The sequence below is a fragment of the Chaetodon trifascialis genome, chromosome 15 (assembly GCF_039877785.1).
Source record: "Chaetodon trifascialis isolate fChaTrf1 chromosome 15, fChaTrf1.hap1, whole genome shotgun sequence".
NCBI lineage: Eukaryota > Metazoa > Chordata > Actinopteri > Chaetodontiformes > Chaetodontidae > Chaetodon > Chaetodon trifascialis.
In genome coordinates this window covers 19,748,384-19,768,967 of record NC_092070.1, presented here as the reverse complement: position 1 = coordinate 19,768,967, position 20,584 = coordinate 19,748,384, and the positions used below count along the sequence as shown (strand labels likewise).

Here is a 20,584-nt window from a genome sequence, read left to right as displayed (position 1 = left end):
AGCACTGTGCACCCTAAGTATTGGGAAATGGCCTATTTAAATTTATATATTTCCAATTTCGCGAGCTAAATGAGCAGAATGTTTTATTTCTGCTTGGATAACAGCAGAAATGGGACATTCTCTCTGGAATTCGCTGTCAACGAGGTGTGGCGAGAGAGATGAGGTTGAATAAAAGCAGACAGATAGCTTAGCAATAGGGGCTGGAGGAGAGAGAAGAAAAACAAGGACTGAAAACAAAAGTGAGAGGAGAGGCGAGGGATAGAGAAGAAATGAACAGATGAGGACAGTGAGTGCTGCCAGCTCGGCGTGAGTGCACGCATGTGTAGCTGGAGGATAATATGGCCACAGTGGTGGAACACACATCTCACATCACGCTCAACAGGTGGGTCAACAAGGGGCATCTCAAACAGGCAGGCAGGAGCTTATCTTAATTCTGAGGGAGAGAAAATCCAAGATCCTATCCACACTGACTCTCTGTAATCGATGCTGACAGGTAATTCAGAGGAGTGCATGGGAGAGCTTACAGCTTGCAGGAGTGGCAGGGCATTTGCGTGGCCTTGGTTGCTACACTCCATGCAATCAAAGTGCTTGGCAGTTCTAATACGCGTCCAGATAAACACGTATTTTATGCGAGCTAAAAACCAATTCAGCAAAGCGGTAATGACGGTGGACCAGAAAGTTTGTGTTGATATTCACACAAAGCTGTTTGTCCATACCTCAGCGACTCTACAGCTACTGTCAGATTCTTATTGAGGTAAAATGATGTGAATATTACAGCAGTTCCTATTATACATATTACAATCTGCTGTTTGCACCCTCATTGGCTTTTATAATTGTTTACTTTCATGTCTGCTGTATGTCTGCAGGTTTTCAGGGTAAATGTGTGTGAATGGATGGAGGAGAGTGTAAATGCTCCAGGAACGTAAGAACATCTAATAATCTTTGTCCTATGCTGTGCTTTTGGAACTACATTTCCCACAATGCTGTGGACAACATACACAAGAAGTAGACTGTGATCATGGATTTATTTAGTTACTCTGTGCTACAAGTTTAGCAACATTTTTTGTCTTTATTTGTTTACATTTTGGCAAACTGGCACCATTAAAAGTATGGCAATTACATATTAGCAGTTCTTGTTTACAGTCTAACCGCTGACAGGTCAGAGAAATCAATCACTGACTTTGATACTGAACAAAACTTAAGAATCTGATGATTCTCAGACAAGCTATAAGGAACATTATCAACTAATTTAATTCAGAAATATTTAGGTTTTTTTGTGTTTTGATAACAGCATTACATTCTTCTTTAATTTGATTACTTTGTATGTGATATGGCATGCATTTATTTATATGGTATTAATGTATAGCCATTGGAAAAATATTACCTTTGTGATACAGATTTCAGCCATACCAGCCTGCCCTATACAGCACTACCATACAAAAATAGATTGTCTTCATATCTATTGACAAGCCTCAGAACACAGAGCACCTCCAGTACAGTATCTGACACCTCTGTCTCAGTTTGCTCTCCAAGTCTCTCACTCTGTGCTTTTAAACTGTCTGAGTCAATAAAAACAATATGGGAGATGAGTGGAACTCCCACTTGCCCATTTAAAACCAGTGCTGGTGTTTTAGGGTAAAGTCAGAGGACAAACCCAGAGGACAAAAGAAAGGAGAAAGGAGTATGTAGGCTACCGGGGGAAGTGTGATGGCTCATGGCTGTGTATGCAGAGCGCATTAAAAAGAGAAGAGAAGCCCAGTCTAGCTGGTCCCTCAAAGCTGCCACTGGCAACTCGCCAGTTTTGTGAGAGGACTTGTTATGTAATTCCACCAGAGCCTGTTTCTCATACTTGACTATTGCTAAAACCAACACGGCTTGCAGTTCACAAAAATCCATGTGCTGAATGAAAAATTTTTAAAAATCTAAAAAAAAAAAGAAAAAAGGTGAGCTTGTTGAGTGAGATGCAAATCCAGATAAATCTTCTGTGTCTCCTCTGCAAACACAAGCAGTCGTGTGCATGCATGGAATAATATTACAGAAATACGTTGTTTCGAATGTGGGCCACACACACATAGTAAGAAAAGAGCTGAGCTGAGATTGTGAACCGAGCATAAAATATTCACAGAATAATGTGTTCACATAGAGAAAACATCAGCATCCAGTCGCAGGAAAACACTAGAGTCCACTCTTTGATTGTGTATGTTATTGTGATTTAACTTTAGAGTTCAACTCCAGACAAGTTTTATGCAACAGCAACAACTAAAATCAATGTGTTGTGAACAATATGGTTTGTTTTTGCAGCAAGACCAAGACAAGCAATTTACTGTGCTATCATTGACTTTTGTACAGCGACATCCACCTCGTATCCTACTATACTATTAATCATGGGTGAGGAACATCCGCCCGCTTGGCCAAACGCAGCCCGCCAGATTGTTTAATCCGCCCCGCGAGGCAATTCATAAATACAAAAAGCAACTCAGAAATACAGAAAAACAATCTCCAGACAGCAAGTGCAAAATTTGCAGTAAAATAAAATAACATAAAATAGTAGACTAACACGGCTTTCCAAATGGTCCCTGAACGCAACATGCATGTAGTGACACGTCAATGCATCGTGACGACTGTCAAGAAAACAAAAGTAGATGCGCCTCCCAATAGAAATGCTAAACTGGACAAGCTGCGAGGGCACATACGCTTGGATGGAGTTTGGGTGTTCAACAACCAGCTTTCACAAAACCACAGTGTCACGCAGGCAAGTTTTGCGGCGAGCTAAAGCCTCATTCAGGAGGAGAATGTATGAAGGAGTGCCCTGTTGCTGCTGCAGAGCCGTAAGCACTGGACAAAGTAAAACTGCTCCAAAGTGTCGGTTTGTTGGGAATAATTCATAGAGATGAAGGGAAAAGGCTGTGTTGGCGCCTTCATGGTGGACATTACCAAGTACCTCTCAGAGCTGAACCTCCAGCTGACCCAAACCTGGAAAAGCAGCTGCAAGTAGAGAGCCAAAGAGAAGCCCTTCCAGCCACTGGAGAAGTTAGTGTGATATACGTTAAATTATTTAGTATGAGCCCTCGAAGCATGTTGTGAAAATTGAAATGGCCCTTGATAGGAAAAAGGTTCCCCTCTCCTGCTATAAGTGGTTGATCTCATTCATATGTGCTCTGCGGCTACGCTCAAATACACTGCTATAATGCAAATCCAAGCATGTGTTTTGAAATGATTCATGTGTTTTCAAAAGCAATTGTCATTTTTTGTTATCTATTAGTATTTTTCCCCGTCAGTGCACAGTAGAAAGCGACAACATGGGGGCAAAGAAAGGGGGCGCGACATGTGACAAGGCCCTCAGCCAGACTGTCGCCATCGTGGTTACATGGTACATGCCTTGCACCACTGGGTCACCAGGAAGCCCCATGTGGTCAGGGCTTGCATGGTCTGTGATGCATATAAATGCAAATGAATGATGGCAGGGTGGTCCAGGCTCCAGCAGACCCAGACGACAGGCTGTTTATGGAGAAGTACACGGAAGAAAGAGAGCCTGTCATTTTGTTAGGGAAGATACTTAATTTAAACAAGAGGCTGTTTCAGCTGGGCATACTGCTGATGATAATAATAATAATAATAATAATAATAATAATAATAATAATAATAATAATAATAATAATAATAATAATAATAAATACATTGCAGAGGTTGCCAGTTACAATTTTAAGGAGATTAATGATTTGATAGTGGAAATTGTGCTTTGTGCTAGTGTGTGTGACAGTGTAACAAAAAAGCTTAATCTTATTACAGTTCCTTTCACAGGGATTACTGATGCCTTTAATTACCTCATATTAAATGTTTAAATAAGAGAAATGATACAAAAACTGTCTTTAATATGACACTGTTAAACCAGTGGTGTGTCCAGAATGTTTTGACTGGGATGTCCTAAGCGGGCACTGACTGATGCAAAGGTTGGAGTAGCATTAATTTACCATTTCTCATTTCTAATCAGATGATGCTTTTATCCAAAGCCACTTAAGTGCATTTAAAAGATTCACACAATGAATAGTACAACCAATCACAACAGCGTCGCGCCATACAAATGGAATATAAAGCTTCCATGCGTTATTCTTTAAGTCCTCAAAAGGAAATTGTACCTCCTCAAACAAAACAAAGAGACAGTTGGTTTGAACCAAGGTCCCGCCCCTCTGGGCAGATAGCCAATCATGCTTTAGGATAATGGGGTGGCCATGCAGATTTCATTGGTGGCTAGGGCCCCCCATCTGGACTCCCCACTGTATTATATGAGCATAATTAAGAGTGAGTGAAACTTAATCTTTTCTCTACAACAGGCCCATTAAGCCCAGTGGGTCCATTTGCAGGGGTCAGTTTTCTGTAGTAGCATCTGACCCAAAGAGGCTAACGGGCCCCTTCAGTCCTCTTTAGAAAGTCTCTTTTGTTTATACTTCATGTCATTGTTTATACTTCATAGGTGAAGATATTCATGCTTGACAAGGCTCTGGCTTAGTGAGTCATCTGTAGTCACTCAGGAGTCACAAAGCTGGGACAAGAGGAGGAAGTCACTGATACAGAAAGCTCAACTTTTAATCAATGAAGCAGAGTGGCAACCAAAGTTCAAATGTCTCTCTCTTATGGGAGGTCCCTTCAAACTTTTGAGCCCTCGCCTCAGACCGAACCCTGGCCGCAGTCCGAGCTGCAGGGACGGCAGCCAAGAGCGCCTGCACGGCCAACTCAAATCTATCAGCTTTTACTCACTGATGCGTTCAGACACAAAAACTTTAAAAGCTTTGATGCACATGCCGGCTACCAGCGAATGATACACTTGAAGCTATATTTCATTTTTAACAACAGAAGCATCCTGTGCTCTTTATAGGACAGAAGCTGCACAGCGTCATCGTTTTGAACGCTGTCCGCATAAAAGATTTACGCTTCACGACACTCTTTTTTTATCATTTCCATGAGTGGCAACTAAAGTGGAAAAGATAAGTGTGCTTTAAACCAGATGTGTTGTGTAACATAGTCCCATAAGTGAGGTCACTTAAGCATGCACAAATTGCATCTTTAATCTTAGAGTAGTAATGTAAAAAAGACGTTGGACGCAAGATTATAGATCAAACTCTTTGGGTTGATCTATGTTTTCTAATTCTAAAGATTATAAATAATATAAATACCTGGGCAATCTATTGTCTGTTTTCTATTTGCAGGCATCAGTGTCTCCTCAGTCCAGCCAGAGTCGTTTACACTGTATGTCTTAATCAGATCAGATCAACCGAATGGGAGTACTGAATCCTTAAACACCAAGAATAATGAAAAGTGAAAGACCTAACATTTCTAATTAAAAGTACAGTCACACTGGCACGTAGCACTAGGCATAAGCATTTAGCTGTGCAAATCAGATTAGACAGAAAAGGATACAGTTAGTCAAGCCTGAACCTCTAATAACAGGGTGCAGAGCCCAGCATTCACTACAGTGTGCGCTTCTCCTTGTAGATATATCCACTTCCTCTGATGTGGATTTATACGCCGGTCAAGATGGATTATAGTTTTTAATCAGGCTCACATCTTAGAAGTCTATCAAGGAAAATTAATTGAAATTTCAACCTCTTTCATGCTGTGATTAATGTTATAATAATAAACCTAATTTTTCCCCGTTGCATGCCGTCTTGCAGAGCCGTCTCGCATACATTTCCAGGAAAATGTTTATTCCTGTTACTGAAGAATGATGCAGTTACTGAAATGCATAATTAATGCTGGAAAGTTTATTATTCATTAATGGAAGAGGCTTGCAGCTCCCACGTGGATGAAGCCAGTTGCTCAACTCAAATTCATGTACAGTAATTTTCACAATTAAACAAATCATCATAATAACGACTCTTTTTGATCATTTGCAGAGAAAAAGAAGTGCTCAGAACAAGTTTATCATCGTGTTATGACTGGCATCGCTGAGACAGAACAGATGTACCTCTTTGAAAACTTCCCTGGAGGAGGGACTGGAGGCACAACACAGAGGAATTGACAGAGGGACTGCGCCTGCGGCAGATAGGAGTGAAGTCTGAGCAGGCACACCCGCAGGGCTAATAGGCACTCTGGCCCTCGAGGGAGGCCCTGTCCTCAAATAAAACATACAGTATATGCTGTAATAATATTCACTGCTCAGGCTTATTCCTGCGGTTCATCCGGCACTCCACTGAGCACTCTGAGGGTGTTGAAGGGCTCGAGTGCTGTTCTTCTATTTTAATGGTACACAGAGTAATATTTGCTGTCCTTACATTCAGACTGTAGGACATCTCTTCCTTATGCAGTATTTCCTTTAAACACTTCCCATTTTCCCTGGAGGTGAGCTCATCTACATTGCTGTACTGAAATGTACTGTATGTCCACTTTTAGATGTTCCTCTCTGAGGCCATCTACTTGTAGTCTGTTTCCATCGTGGGGTGTTCTCTGAAGGAAGGGCTGCCAGGTCGTAGGGTTCCTTCTCTTTCTGTATCACATCTGACAACAGGTTCAAGTCCTTGGAGGTTTATGTGCACTTTTCCATATTTTCTGCCTGTGCCGTGCAATGTCGCTGTATTTTATTAGGTGTATTTCACTGATGAAAATCCTCTGCAGCTAGTGCAAGTGAGCAGAGATCAGGATGCATTATATTATGAGGTGAGCGCTCTGCTCCACCCTTCATTTGCAGGTTATTTCCAGCCCTGCCACCATGAGGCTTTGATATTCATCAGCTCTCTGAGCAGCGCTTTGACCGCTGGAGAGCCATCTCTATTTTATTCTGGTTTTTGATTTAAGACTCAAAAAGCCTGTGAATTTAAAGCCAAAGTTTTCATATGCGAGATGTTTATTTTCCTACATCTTCCCTTTCTTTTCCTGAATAGCCGTCAATGAATTTCTATGTTCTGCTTTTTTCTAATCTCATCGAGCCCCGTGGTTTCCATGGTTTATCCGCCACATAATAAGTGTTATCTGTGTTCAACAGATCACAACAGACGCGATCACGCTTCAGTGTGCCGTTTTCTTTTTCTTGCAGCTTTATGTGGAATTTGCCAGCGGTTTTGGCAGCAGGTTGTACATGTGAAGATCCTTGGCACCTGTGTTTCGCCTAAAGTGGCTGGACAGAATCTAAATTCAGACACGTTATGGAGACCACCCAAATTTTGATTTTTCTTTTTTTTTAATGGAGCTTCTAAGCTGAGAATAGAACGACAATCCACCCTAAAAATGAGGGTTCGACCGTTGCATATTGAGCCAGAGTTTAAGTTAACACGTTAACCTTATTTTGACAGTCTTTGCTATTCTATCCTTAATGAGGATTAATGAGGAAAGGCCTTTCTTGCTTTCCTTCTGTGCACAGTAATAATAACAAATGAAAAAATGAGTCGGAGCATAACACTCTTCTTCCTTCTCTGCTGTGCAGCTCCAGCAGCTGAACTGTTTTGTGAAAACTCTTTTATGTAGCGGCGTTAACTCATCTTGGGGAAGAAGAAATCCATTTATTGAAATTGCTAACGCGAGGAACACATCTGTTATTATTTAGCTGCTGCAAATTACTGAGCAAAAGATGGCTGATGATAATAATTTGGTTCCAGCGGTCCCCGCTTCAGTGTTTGATCAGTGTTACTCAATTTTACAGGCTATAAATGTGTTTTGTGACTCTTGAGATAGATTTTAAAATTAGACTTCTAACATTGAGTCAGCAGCCTGAGAAGAGGAATTCTGCTATAAAGGGGAACTTAAAATCTTGTTTTTGCTGATTTCCAGTGGTTGAAGCGCTCACTTTGGGTCAGTGCGTGCTGACATTTGGTTACAGCTGCAACAGAGCACAAGAGTACGCTCACAGTGATGGTGGGGAGGTCAGGGGTCAGACTCCAGAGGCGCAACAGACAGGAAATATTCAACCAGAAGATGTCAGAGGAAGAAAGTTACCCTCAGTTACTGATTCTAATCGTTTACACTCATTTAGTCAAACTGCAGAGGAAGCAGGCCTTCTACTAGCTCACATACAAGCAGTCATTGTATTATTGTTTCCTTAGATCGTCTGCATTACGTCGACACGTGGGACAGAAGTTTGTACTTGTCGGCTACATTCATAAAAGAAAGATACCATCTGTGTCTTTGCACAATGTGACCACTGAAGTCTTAGAAACACTCAAACCAGAGCGAGTCTATGAGCCGCAATGGCAGAAATACATGACACACGTTTGAATATGTAATGACTCAGCGTGCGGTAAAATCCCTTGAATATTCAGGATAGCACACAGTAAAAAGGTTTTACAGGCTCAGTCAGGATTCCTTCTGAGGAGACATGTGCCACGTGATCCATGAACATGCAGAGACATAAACCTACTTCTTAGCAACAGCCTGGGGGATGAAATAAAAGAATATTTTATTTTATCAAGGCACCGGCACCTTGATCTCGAAGCGTGGCACACACAAAGTAAAAGAACGCACGTGTGAAGTGGACGAAGTCTGCAGTCACAGACAAAACACTTATTGTCCCAAAGGTTTTGATTGTTGAGACTTCACCAGCAGAAGCTCAATCCACTTCCTGCTTTGTACAGACAAGAATCCACTGAAGGAACCGCATCTTGTGCTTTTCTCCACCTCCTGTTCATTTTATGTTGCACATATTCATCAAATCACGAGAGACCCTCGCTGTACATTTTATTCTTTGTGCATAGCTTTGCACAGATTCCAAGTGGTCTTACTAAAGAAGTGGGAAAGCATAATTGGCACACAGGCTTTACACATAATCTCCATATTTATTTGAGGAATAACACCTCACAGGCCTGACAATCTGGCACCCCAGATCCCTTCTCTCTCTGTGCTCTGGTCTCACAGTGGGTGATCACCAGGCTGAGCTGATTCGGCCTGAAAGGCAGCGCTGTTTAATGAGCAATGGAGGGCGTGAGTGAAGAGACAACAGGTGGAGCGTCAGATTAATGCTCTGCAGCTGGGGATGGACCACTTTCCTCGCCAGCTGTCGGCCTGGATAATAATCATTAAAAAGTATGTTTGCAAAAGTGTTCATGCTACCAGGGGAATTGTCTGTGATTTCATCAGCTGTTGGGAGGAAAAAAGTTAGATTCACGCGATGTTATTCATCTGGCTGTTGTTCAGAGACATCAGCCCTGAGCATGGCACATATCCAGGTAAATATTGATATGTTTCTGATTCGCTGCTGTAAGCAGCAAGAAAGCTGCCAAGAAAGGTCTTGCATCCGATCTGAATCATGATCTGTAGTATTTGGTAACAGCACTCTCAGAACTTGGCACAGCGCAGCACTGACTTCATTGCTCTGGGCACACCGAATATAGTGGTTTTTTTTTTTTTTTCCAGTTGATGTGGCTCGGTTCAGTTATTGCTTTGAGAGTCCAGTGTTCTGCCTCGCTTTGTTGCTCTGCAATCGATCTTCTCTGTAAGGGACACTTTTTTTTTTTTTTCAGCTACAATGTTTAATCAGTCACAAAGATAGAAACACAAGCGACTCAGTGGGATTCTTTATAAACACTGTGAGTCTTAATTAATTTTTCACATTGGTTGCTTCAAGATCCCTTATGCAAGTCATTGTGTAAAGCACTTACGCCAAGGCCTTTTCAAGACTTCATTTAGATGACTGTGTAGAAATGAGGCTCTTTGAATAATTTGCATCATATTAAAGCCTCAGATAGTGTCAATGAACAGTAAGTCAAGTATGCAGCGACGCTCTCCAATGTGAGTGTTATGGTACACTGTGGCCTGCTAATGGTGTGAATCCTGGCACATTTTTATAAGTAGATGCTAGTATGTTTGCTCCAAGTTTGGAAGCAGTTTCTATGGCAACGATGTCCTATCTTCACTTCCTCAGTGACAATCTGTAGATTTAGCTCGTGCGGCGGATTAAAACTGAAGAAGTCCTGAGAGCAGCCGTTGCATGGACACTGTGTAATATGCTGCGCTCTTTATGACACATGTGCTGAGGTAGGCAAAGTTGCACGCTTGCCAAAACTTAAAAGCTCTGCACCATCGTGACAGAAGCGCGCAAAGGAGTTTAAGTTGAGACGCAGAGATGCATTAGGGGTATCTGGCAGCTCGCACGCTCTGTAAGTCAATAGCTATCGAAAGTCGTTTTACTTAATTATTTCCTCACACAACTGACCTTTGATCACCGCAGTACGAAAAACAAGGTCGTCCGCAGGTTGGAAAGGCTAGACATATGGCTGATGAAATTATTGATGAGTCAGTCACCCTATTATTTACAACCTGCCCTTCTCAGCTAGTCTTTAAAGCAGCCATCTTCTCATTGAATGAAGCTTGACTTTGTGAATCCATACGATATTGTAAGCTGTTCGTCCGAGGCACCGATGGCTCAATAAATGCCTCAGCTTTGCTCCAACCTCATTCCATAGAGTTGTGACTGTCCTGCAAGTAACAGATCCCCTTAAAAGTCCTGAAAATAAAAAATATATTAAAAAAAAAAAAGTGGGGAATTTGACTTTTGCTTTGCTGCCATCTTTCAGGCAGCAAAGATACAGAACTTCAATAGAAAAACAGATGCTGGGATTGTTGTGAGATAAAAGCCTTCTGTTACAACAGCTGCACACTGAGTCAAGAGGCTGTTATTGCAGGAAGTGAAGATGATCATTACCCACAATCACTCGTGTGGCGTTATTCTTCACTGTGAATTAGATCTACATGCCACAGCGAATCTGTGACGCAATATAAGGAAAAGGAAAGTTGGATAAAAGTAGCCAAACCACTCCGTGAACACACTCTGGTGCTGGTGGAGGTAGAGCTGGTTTTATCTACTTTATATATTTCGGGGTTTGGTTTAATCTAGAGCAATGTTTCATATTTTAAAAGCCCATCCTTAATTTTTCTAGTGAAATTTGGACTATATATATTGTAATATATTTCCCTCTGAAATGTCAGCAGCAGAGGTATAAAGCAGCATCCAATGGAAATACTGAAATAAAAGGCAGGTGACCATAACTATGTATTGTGATTTTTTCTTTTTACGTCAGTTCATCTCTAGATTGACGCTTCTCCAGTTGCCTCCTAAGAAAAATGATAATAATAACCATGTTAGCGAGTCATAAATTCAGTCTCAGAGGTCTCTCAATTTCTATAATCAGAGGAAAGCTGTCTGATGTAACCTTGTAATTTAGCTCAGCTGGATATTTGTGGGGGTTACCCGTTAGACATCAGGCACTCAAGAGCATTGCAACATGTCTCCTGTATGGCTTCTTTAGAGCTGGCTCAACGGGAAGCGATCGACTTGCTCAAATCATCCATCAAACGTCTGCACGACAATGCGGTTGGCTGTGGTGTGAAGGAAGATTAAGGGATGACCTTCACACAGCATCAAAGTGTAGATGAGTCCTGGACTGATCATCTGATTGCTCTGTGTCTTCCTGGCTTTCACTTCAGATGATTGTGCACTTAAAGAAATGTTTGTTCAGTCGCTGAGGGGCGATTGGGTGCAAAGAGCGAAAACAGCTCGTCAATCAGTCCCCTGGGTTAAAAAGTAGAGACATTATCCAGCAACATGGCAGTGGCAGAGGTCTTTAAGTTAGTTTTTGAGCCATGAAAAGGACAGTTGTGACATAATTATGGATTAATTTTATTGTTTCCTGCAGCTTATTCCCTTTTTACATCACTGCAGAGGGTTTTCCAGATATTTGATCACCTTATGACACATTTGGTATTTTGTCAGTTCTTTTTTAGAGTAAGGAGATCAGAGGCAGGGCCAGAGAGGGGGCCAAGGGTGGCACATGCCCCCCCGTATAGACCATATTCTAACATTGTGATAGGTACTTGGCTTCTTAGTGTTAGAACCTCAATATGAGGTGATTATTAATATTTCTTGTTGGACAAAATGACTACAAAAAGATGTGAAACAACTACAAAATGCTGAGAAATGTCTACAAATAGATGCAAAAATGACAAAAAGAGATATAAGACCACCACAATATGATATAAAATAACTACCAAGTGACACAAAATGACCCCAAAGTGATGCAAAACAACTGGAATTAGAAACATTATGGAGTCTGGCAGGAGTCCAAGGGCCACTTGTTGCTGCAGGCTTTTTGGAGTCACAAGTGGCACATTATTTGAGTTTAGTATATTTAAAGTTCTTATTTTTATTTTGCTTATTTTACTGAATAAACAATGTAAATGTAAAAAACGGGCAGTTAATTACCGCCATGCACCAGGACTTTGAATTTAAGACTTAACATGCAGTAATTTTAAGGCGTAACTGTGTAAAACAAGCACTGCTTAACTTCACAGACTGAACAGTCTCGTGAAACAAACCAGAAAGTTAGTTTATTGTTGTGGATTGCGACTGACAGGATGCCTTTCGAACATAATCGCAAACAACTTCAGCTGTTGGTTGAACAATTCATTGTGGAGACAGAAATGGGACACATACCTGGAAGCAGTGTCACCGTTTACAAGCAGGAAACGGGAGTAAAACGGGGGGCGTTGGATTGCCTCGTCTTTGCTCTCATGTTGTGCCTGAAATCTCACTTACAGAGATGAGTTACCTTTACTAACTGGATTAGAAGTCTCCAGAGTTGGTTTCTGTGCACTGGGAGTGGAATGAATGTCTCTGGGTGGGTGGGCAAAATCGATGTGAGGAAATCTGACTGTGGCGCACGCAAGGATGAGCTATGAATTAACACTAAAAGAATGAAAAATGATTTTAAAAGGAGAAGCTGACGGTGCTGCAATGTTGGGGGGGGGGGCACATTTGGTGCGCCATATTTGCAGATGTTTGCAGAAGTCATTGAACAGGTTAATTTCCTGAGTGCATCATTCGTCTATCAGCTGTTTACAAGCACACACTGGGGTTACTTAACATTCACGGGGAGGAGAGCCACGTATTGATTATCGCGATGTGACTTTTGGCTCCTATTGACCTCAAAGAATTTTCTCACCGTTTGATGAAAAGCACTTGCCTTCAGTGTGGCATGTGGGAGCAGCTTTATTCACAGAGCATCTGTCATCTTTAAAGGCCGTTGGTTTAAATCTCATAATTGGTAGGAAACTGCAAACTGCCTAATCATGCTGCATCACCAATCAGGCATCTAATCAGCTCCATCTTCTAACGCTATTTGTAACTGCACTGAAATCTAATATAATTATCTAAAGAAAAGATGCACTGCAAAACACAAGATCCAGAATCTGCTGCATAAAACGTCTTTAATTTGATGGACTGACAGCTCAGAGTTTCGAATATATTTTTTTATTTGGTGGACTTTGAGTGCCGTGGACTTTGCAAACCCACTCTTTGGGTTTTATATTTCCCAAAGGAGCCAATTAATGTGAGTGGTGTCCTATCTTTTCAGTGTGAGAGAGCGTGTTAGATGGAGAGAGACTGTGTTTGTGTGTGTAAGTACATGCATGCCCATTTGTGAGTCCTCTCAGAGACAGCAGGACTTCTTTAAAGTAGATGTCAGTCAATAAAATGATCCAGCCGCGATTCTGAAAAAGTTAGGACGCCGTGTAAAACACATAAAACAAACACCCGCCAATCCTTTTTGACATAAACTCAATTGAAAACACCACAAAGAAAATATATTTCATGTCTTACCTCATCAGCGTCATTGATTTTTGTCAATATCTGCTTATCCTGAATGTGATGCCGGCAATGCATTTAAAACAAGTTGGGACAGGAGCAGCAAAAGACTGGGAAAGTGGTGGAACGCTCCAAAAACACCTGTTTGGATCATTCCACAGGTAAACAGGTTCACTGGTAACAGGTGATAGTATCATGGATGGAGCAGGTTCACCACTTTGTGAACATGTGATTGGATAAAGAATATTCTGACTGCATTTTATTTAAACTTTAAGCAGCGTCCCAACTTCTTTTTATGGTCCCTCAGATGTTACCGAGCTCTAACCTACATTAAAACATAACACTCAAGATCATCAGCTACATGCAGTGAATGAAAAATGCATCATCGTGGCTTGTTCTGTTCATTCACACCTGACGGCACGTTCTCACCAAGCCTGTTATATTAATTCATGGAAACCCCTCTATGCATTTTATCCGACAGCAGGTGAGATCAGTGTCATTCAAACTCCAGCGTGCACCAGTAAACTGCACCAAGCTCTGCGTTAAAAAATACAGCATATAAGATGCATGTATATGGATGCCATTTGTTTTCTATAATCGATGAAGAGCAGTTGCAGTCTGGGCGACAGAGACTGATTCTTATATGCAATTATTCACTCATCGTCTCTGTGTTTGCCTGACGACAACAGACGGTAAAGCCTTCGAGCGCAATCACCAGATCACACATTGTTTTGATCCTTTTTCTGGCGTGATTTCAACCAAAGAAAATGAATAATAGACATAATCACAGCCCACATAAGTACTTTAATTATAGCTAAATGTGCTATTGCTTTATGATTGACACCTTGCGGTATGCGACTCTGTATAGAATGCTGATGTTTGACAGAGCAGTGATTTTATTTGAAGGCAAAACTAGAATCACAGGCGAAGTGAAGAGTGAGCGACCTGCAGTGCGTTTAGAGTAAGAATGTAGTGAAATGCAAATAGAGACGGCAGATAAACGTGAGTGTGAACAGATGGAAAAGCATCAGAAATGTCAAGCAATATGGCCCACTGCCTTTCTGACTTGTATCTTTCCACTGATTTCCTAATGAGCTATTAACAGTTAAGCAGCCTTTTTAAAAGTGAGGTTCCAATGGAGATCATATTTTGCTATTTGATCATTTTAGGCACATTATTAGACCGGTATGCACCACGGCATCTCCGGGTATTACTGCGACATAAACAGATAGTAGCCTGGTGTTACTCCCTTTATGTAAATTCATATTTGGGTGATCATAACTTGGAGTCAGTGCTACAGAGGAAATATGTTGCAGGCTGGCCTCACAGAGCTCCATCAGCCCTGCATATTGTGGACCAGCTCTCTGTTTGGGAGCAGCGGTGTGAGACCCCCTGCCTGCCCCACTGCTCTTGGTCTGTAACAAAATGGTGACCCACACCCCATAAGGCACAGCCTGCTCTGCCATGTTCATCATCATAATCTGATGTTACAAAAAAAATGAATTTAGGAGATCAGGCAAGCCACACAAAATGCCTCTCAAGTAATCGTTGACAGAACTGTTCTGTATCAGCCTTAATGGGCTCTCATGTACAGGATATTCATCAAACGGAGCAGGTGCCTGCAGATACACTGCCATGGTGTTTTGCATGCCGGCATCTAATTACTTTGCAGAGAAGATGGCAAGGAAGAGACAGCAATGTTCAATACGCCTCACTCACTGCCATTTCATGATGCTTGTTTACTAAAGGGTTTCATCTATCATAAGGCAGCCAGCAGGTGGCTCGGGAAACTACACAGAAACGTTTCTGGCACTCTCGGATGGATTAATTTTTGTGCACTCCTAAATTAATTATGACTGATTCACACCCTCGAGTGAATCCCTACATCTCCAGCATGATCCCCACAATCTGTCAATGGTACAGTGGCTCATTCCAGCGTAACTGTCTCCAGCTTTCTTCTCATGTGCACATATACTCTTTAGCTCTGCTGGCTAGTCAGTTGAAATATGTATGTAAAAATCACCATAAATGGCATTCAACTCATTTTCTCCTGAAATGCAATCAGCACATAAGATGCTAGAAAGCAGGAGGAACGAAAGTACCCAGCGACGATGGTTACACCTGCCATGTTTTTTCTTCTTTTCTTGAAACAAGCCTGGAATCCAAAGGGCCATTGCTGCCACTTTCAATAAACTCCTCTAAGTAAACTCAAATGCATTCTTTCCTGAGATGAGACCAGGCCACAGCTCTGTGAACACAATGTGCAGTTAATGACACATGAGCGGCTGATTCAAGGTGAAGTCTGCTAATGGTTTTTTGCATGCTTTCTAGGAGATATCATCTGAGCAAAGGTGCATCTTTGTTTCTGCACTGGCTAAAAAAAATGTGCCCAAGGGCAGCTGCAATCAAGCACTTTTTGTATTTTCAGTCTTATCTGCTCGTTACAGCCTTTATTAGATATTGGAAATCCTCAACCAATTGCCTTCCTTGCCTGAATGTTAAGTTACTGTCAATAACATTTCCTTTTCATGTCTGTTGTCCTGAGGCACAACTCTGACCTTCATCGCTGACCCTGTCCTTCACAACAAAGGACTCCTCACAAGTCTTGCTACTGCAAAAACTGAGTGTGAAATGCTGAGAAGCAGAGATTCAAAGCAAAGTGCATAACGTTGCAATGTATTCACGGCCATATGTTTTCAAGGCCGCGATAATGATAGTTCTGGCTAACTATTATATCATCAGACACACCTACCAATGAAGGTTAACATATTGTATTTTAGGAGCCAGCGTTCATTACTTCTATGAAATGTTAAGTAATTTAATATTTATATTTACTCTTTCAGATTTCCTTCCTGCTTGATTTGGTGACACCTATGGTTACTAGTGGCAACATTAGGTGCAGTTTTACAGTACAGCAAACACTCCTTAAGCAGCTAATTTTCCAATTTAACAGCAGAGCAGCTGGTTTATCTGTTTACAGCGCAGCCACACAAACACGTTTTCAGGCGATTCAAAACAATCGCAACTTTGTGTTTCCTGTCAGTGCTTCACAATAAAAGCCACCCCATGCTTTGGCAGTGGAATGCTTTTAATGTGAAACAGTGGCAGTAAATGAATTACACTCCGAAACAGCTTTAGGAGAGTGACAGTAAACAGCGAGGCTGTTATCAATGAGAAAACATTAGAAACAGTGACGCTGGATACATGCACCCATCACTTCCTGTGAATCCCTCATGCATAGAAATGGCAGACTCCGCCTTTAACATTGAAAACTAATATATACAGAGGTAATTACAGAATGTAAATGCACTGAATGGATATTGCTGAAAACATACATACCATAACTAGTGTAAAGAACTGGGTTTGATTTCATTGAAATCATAAGGTTTTTAACTATAATGGGCTGTTTGGTTCAGTGTGATTACAACTAATCCACTGTATATGGGCTTCTGCCGGATCAAACATAACCATATTTGCGCCATGCAATCCAGACATTTAGCACTTACTGAAGAAGAAATTACATTTTTTCATGTTTCCCCCATGTGACTCATTTCATGGCCTCGCCATTCTTCATGACTGGGGGAAAAGAGCTCATTCTTCCTTTTATACAACAGCTGAGTGTCACATGGGACACTTGAGACTGAGGTGGTGCAACAGCTCACGCTACAGCACAGGAAGTTGCTGTTTGAATTGTACATTTGTGGAGAGAGCTGAAATATGCCATGCTGTTGTACCATATGTTTCACAGCTCTGTCTGCTAAACCCTGACTGGCCCCTTTGATTACACTTTACACATTGTTAACCGGATAACCGGGGCATCGCTGCTTCAACATGCAGTCAGCCAAGCCTTGGTAACTCTTCTGCAACGTGACATCTGTGTCAAAAAATAAACACATTTGCATTGCATGTGTAATGTTTTTCGCTTTCCACAACCAGAAAACTGCGTCTTCATCATTACAATGGGAGGAATCACAGGACTTCTGCACAGCATCAGTGCTATATGCTGAATATCAATAGGTTCAGCAATACAACATAGGAAAAGGTGATTTTTTTGTCCCTTATAGTGCACAAGCCCAAAACGAGATACAATCTGGAGGTGCAGTATGTGTTTGAAATGGGCTGGAAATGTAAATGATGCTCTTTTCACACCCCTCTCCATAGCACTCGATAAATATTTGTGTACACCCACTGTACCAAATATCATACCTCTAAAATCTTTCTCCACTCAGAGAAATGGCTTTAAATCAGACGAACTTGGTAACAAAGAGTTTCGGATGCTTCAGTTCAAGTCATCTGCAGTATAGAGTCGTGGAAAACTGTGATGTGCGCTGCCATTTCCATTTAGAAAGGTTGGTCACATTTCCAAAACCGCTGTCCCCCGAGAATATCTGTCTCTCTCAAACAGCAATTTATCGAACAGGGCAGCCTCGTCTTTTCCACTCCTCGCCGTCATGAGAAGCTGTAATTCTCTCTCAGTATCCTCGGCACGATCTCTCTTGCTCTCTCTCTCTCTCTCTCTCTCTCTCTCTCTCTCTCTCTCTCTCCTCCACAAAGAACCAAGCTAAGGCAACTTGCATACAAAATAGCTGACTCAATCATCCAGCTGCATAATCAAGATAAGGGAGACGGGGACAGGAAAAAGGGAGATGTGAAGGCAAATGCGAGAGACAGCTTTAGCAACAGCAGCAAAACTAAGATGTTTTGAAACAGTCGTAACTCCAGACATAAAAAAGTTGTAGGAACTGAGGTGGTGATTCACACTGATGGTTACGGCTGAGCCGGGGCTGATCTTATGAAATTACTGGAATGAGGGCTGACAATTCGTACAATGCCAGGGGCGTAAAACAGATTGTTGAAGCTGTGTATCTTAAATGCTTTGCTGGCTTTAAATGTCACCAGGACAGTAACACATTATTTAGCCAGCGCAGAGATGATACAGCACTCCTACTCCTCCATTCACAGTGCAGCTGAGTGGAAAGCCACAGAATTGTTCCTATAGGCTTGTCATTTCTTTGGCTGCCGTGTGACCGCAGGTGTAGGTTATATTAAATGTGGCATCGTTTCAGCATTTTTGAACCGCTTTGGACTACAGATTTCCCCCCCCAGCCACCACCACCACCACCACCTCCCTCCTCCTCCTCCTCCTCTATCAGGGAATTCAGGGAGTCTTCATTAGTGTGAAAGACTTCAGAGCTGGCTAAACATCTTTACAAATGAGGCCTGTGCTGACTAGAATAAAGAAATCAATCCATATGAAGCGGTATGCAATTGAAATAAATCAACCCTTCTAGTGTGCAGTGTATAGTATGCATTTCCCAGACAGATGGCACAGACGCAGCAAAATCCTCAGCTAATCTGAGTGAGACTGCACAGGGCTACTGTACTCTAAGTACTGTGTAATGACAGCATAATAGGTCCATGCCATGCAGTGCACTGATCAGTGATTATTTCTGTCTGAAATGGTCAGAATTGCCATGAGTTCGTGCAGGTTCTCGTGCCGCTGTGGCAGAAAAACCTTTGATTTATTTCTTTTAAACAATAATCAAAGTAATCCTTCACATTAGCGCGAGTTCTCACTGAAAATGAAGATCTGTGTTGGTTGTGTGACTCTTTGACATAAAGTTGAGCCTTTGCTGGTGGAGTAAAGCGACCGGGGAGCTGTCCGTGGTGCTGAAGGCACATCTGACGCGGGCGGTGTTACTGGAGCTTCACAGTTGGCAAAGTAACACCCGCTACTTTCACCGGAGCTGTCAGGTGGAGCGTTTGCGGATCAAATGCGAACCTACTGTGTCATAAAATGCACCACGGCTGACGTAAACGCATATTCTGATGAATGAAACTCAAGAAAAGAAACTTGAAAGACTGTTTGCAAAATACTGAGTCGTAGTCAAAGCGAGAAAGTGCCCCTCATGTCCGGTTCACAGCACGTCAGCTTGCAGAGATCTCGCAGAAACGAAGGCAAAATGCACCGACTCCGGCGTGATGGTGCACAAGTTCAGCTGCGCATTTTGAAAGGTGGATGTGCACTTTTGGAATAAAAGAGTTTGTGTTCTGCACGCAGAAGCCGAACAGCCCCGCACGAACAGCGGTATTCTTTCCGGCTTCGCACCTCGACCAACCGACCCCAGAAAGATTTATTCATTCATTCGTTCATTCAGAACCTGGTCCGTAAACTCTGATACTGAAACGGAAAATCCAGTAAACTGGAACAGCTTACCTGCTTGACGATCGCGGAGCAGGAGCCTCTTCCCGAAACAAAGCTGGCAGCTCACAGTATGTCACCACCGACACAAGACGTTTTCAAAGAGGCATTAGATATTTCTGTTAGATGGTAAAAAAAAATAAATAAAAATGAGGGGCAAAAAAAAAGAAAAAGAAAAAAGAATCCCAGTTTTCTGTTCTCGGATTGAAGACGCACAAAGCAGCAGCTGACTGCGTCAAGGGAGAGTCTCAAAGATCCATTTAGCGCCGTGTGATTGAATTCAGGGCTGAGCTCCTCTCACCGCTCGCCTTAATGTATGCTCAACAGACCCGGAGCCCTGCTTTGGCTTTTCTATCACAGCGAGAGCTGACACCGGCGTTTGACCACAATCAGAGGAGGCGGGTAGGTGCTGGATCAGTTGGGGAACTGCGGGGAATAAGCGCGAGAGGAGCGCATGTTGATCCTCCAGTCTAGCCGAGGCAAAGTTTAAATCTCATAATAAGATTGTTTGTCACCGCGAGGCTATAAATGGTGACTGGTTCATCACGGATGCCGGGAGGGTTATGGCAGCTCCTCCGGCTGAAGTGCAAACGCATGATAGCCGGTCTATTCTGAACGCTGAAAAGGTGCGACTTAATGAAGACAGTCGGAGTGAAAAGTATGAGCTACGTCACATGAGCTTAAGGGCTGGAGCAGCCTATCTGTGGGCAAACTTTTCCTCCTTCTCTGCACCACCGCGCTGGAAATGCTTTTCAATTGCTCAATTTCACAGTCTGGTTGGGGGTATGCTTAATTTTGGTATTGCATGAAAGGAGATCATA

At 42.1% G+C, this 20,584-nt stretch overlaps 1 protein-coding gene across 1 annotated transcript in view; it reads right to left on the bottom strand.

Moving 5' to 3' along the window:
- elfn1a (extracellular leucine-rich repeat and fibronectin type III domain containing 1a) overlaps positions 1 to 20,376 on the bottom strand; it is a 70,334-nt gene extending 49,958 nt beyond the window's left edge. The window contains exon 1 of the mRNA XM_070981579.1: positions 19,779 to 20,376. The gene's annotated coding sequence lies outside the window, so the exon portion shown is untranslated. The remainder of the gene's footprint in view (positions 1 to 19,778) is intronic.
- Positions 20,377 to 20,584: the final 208 nt, after the last annotated feature.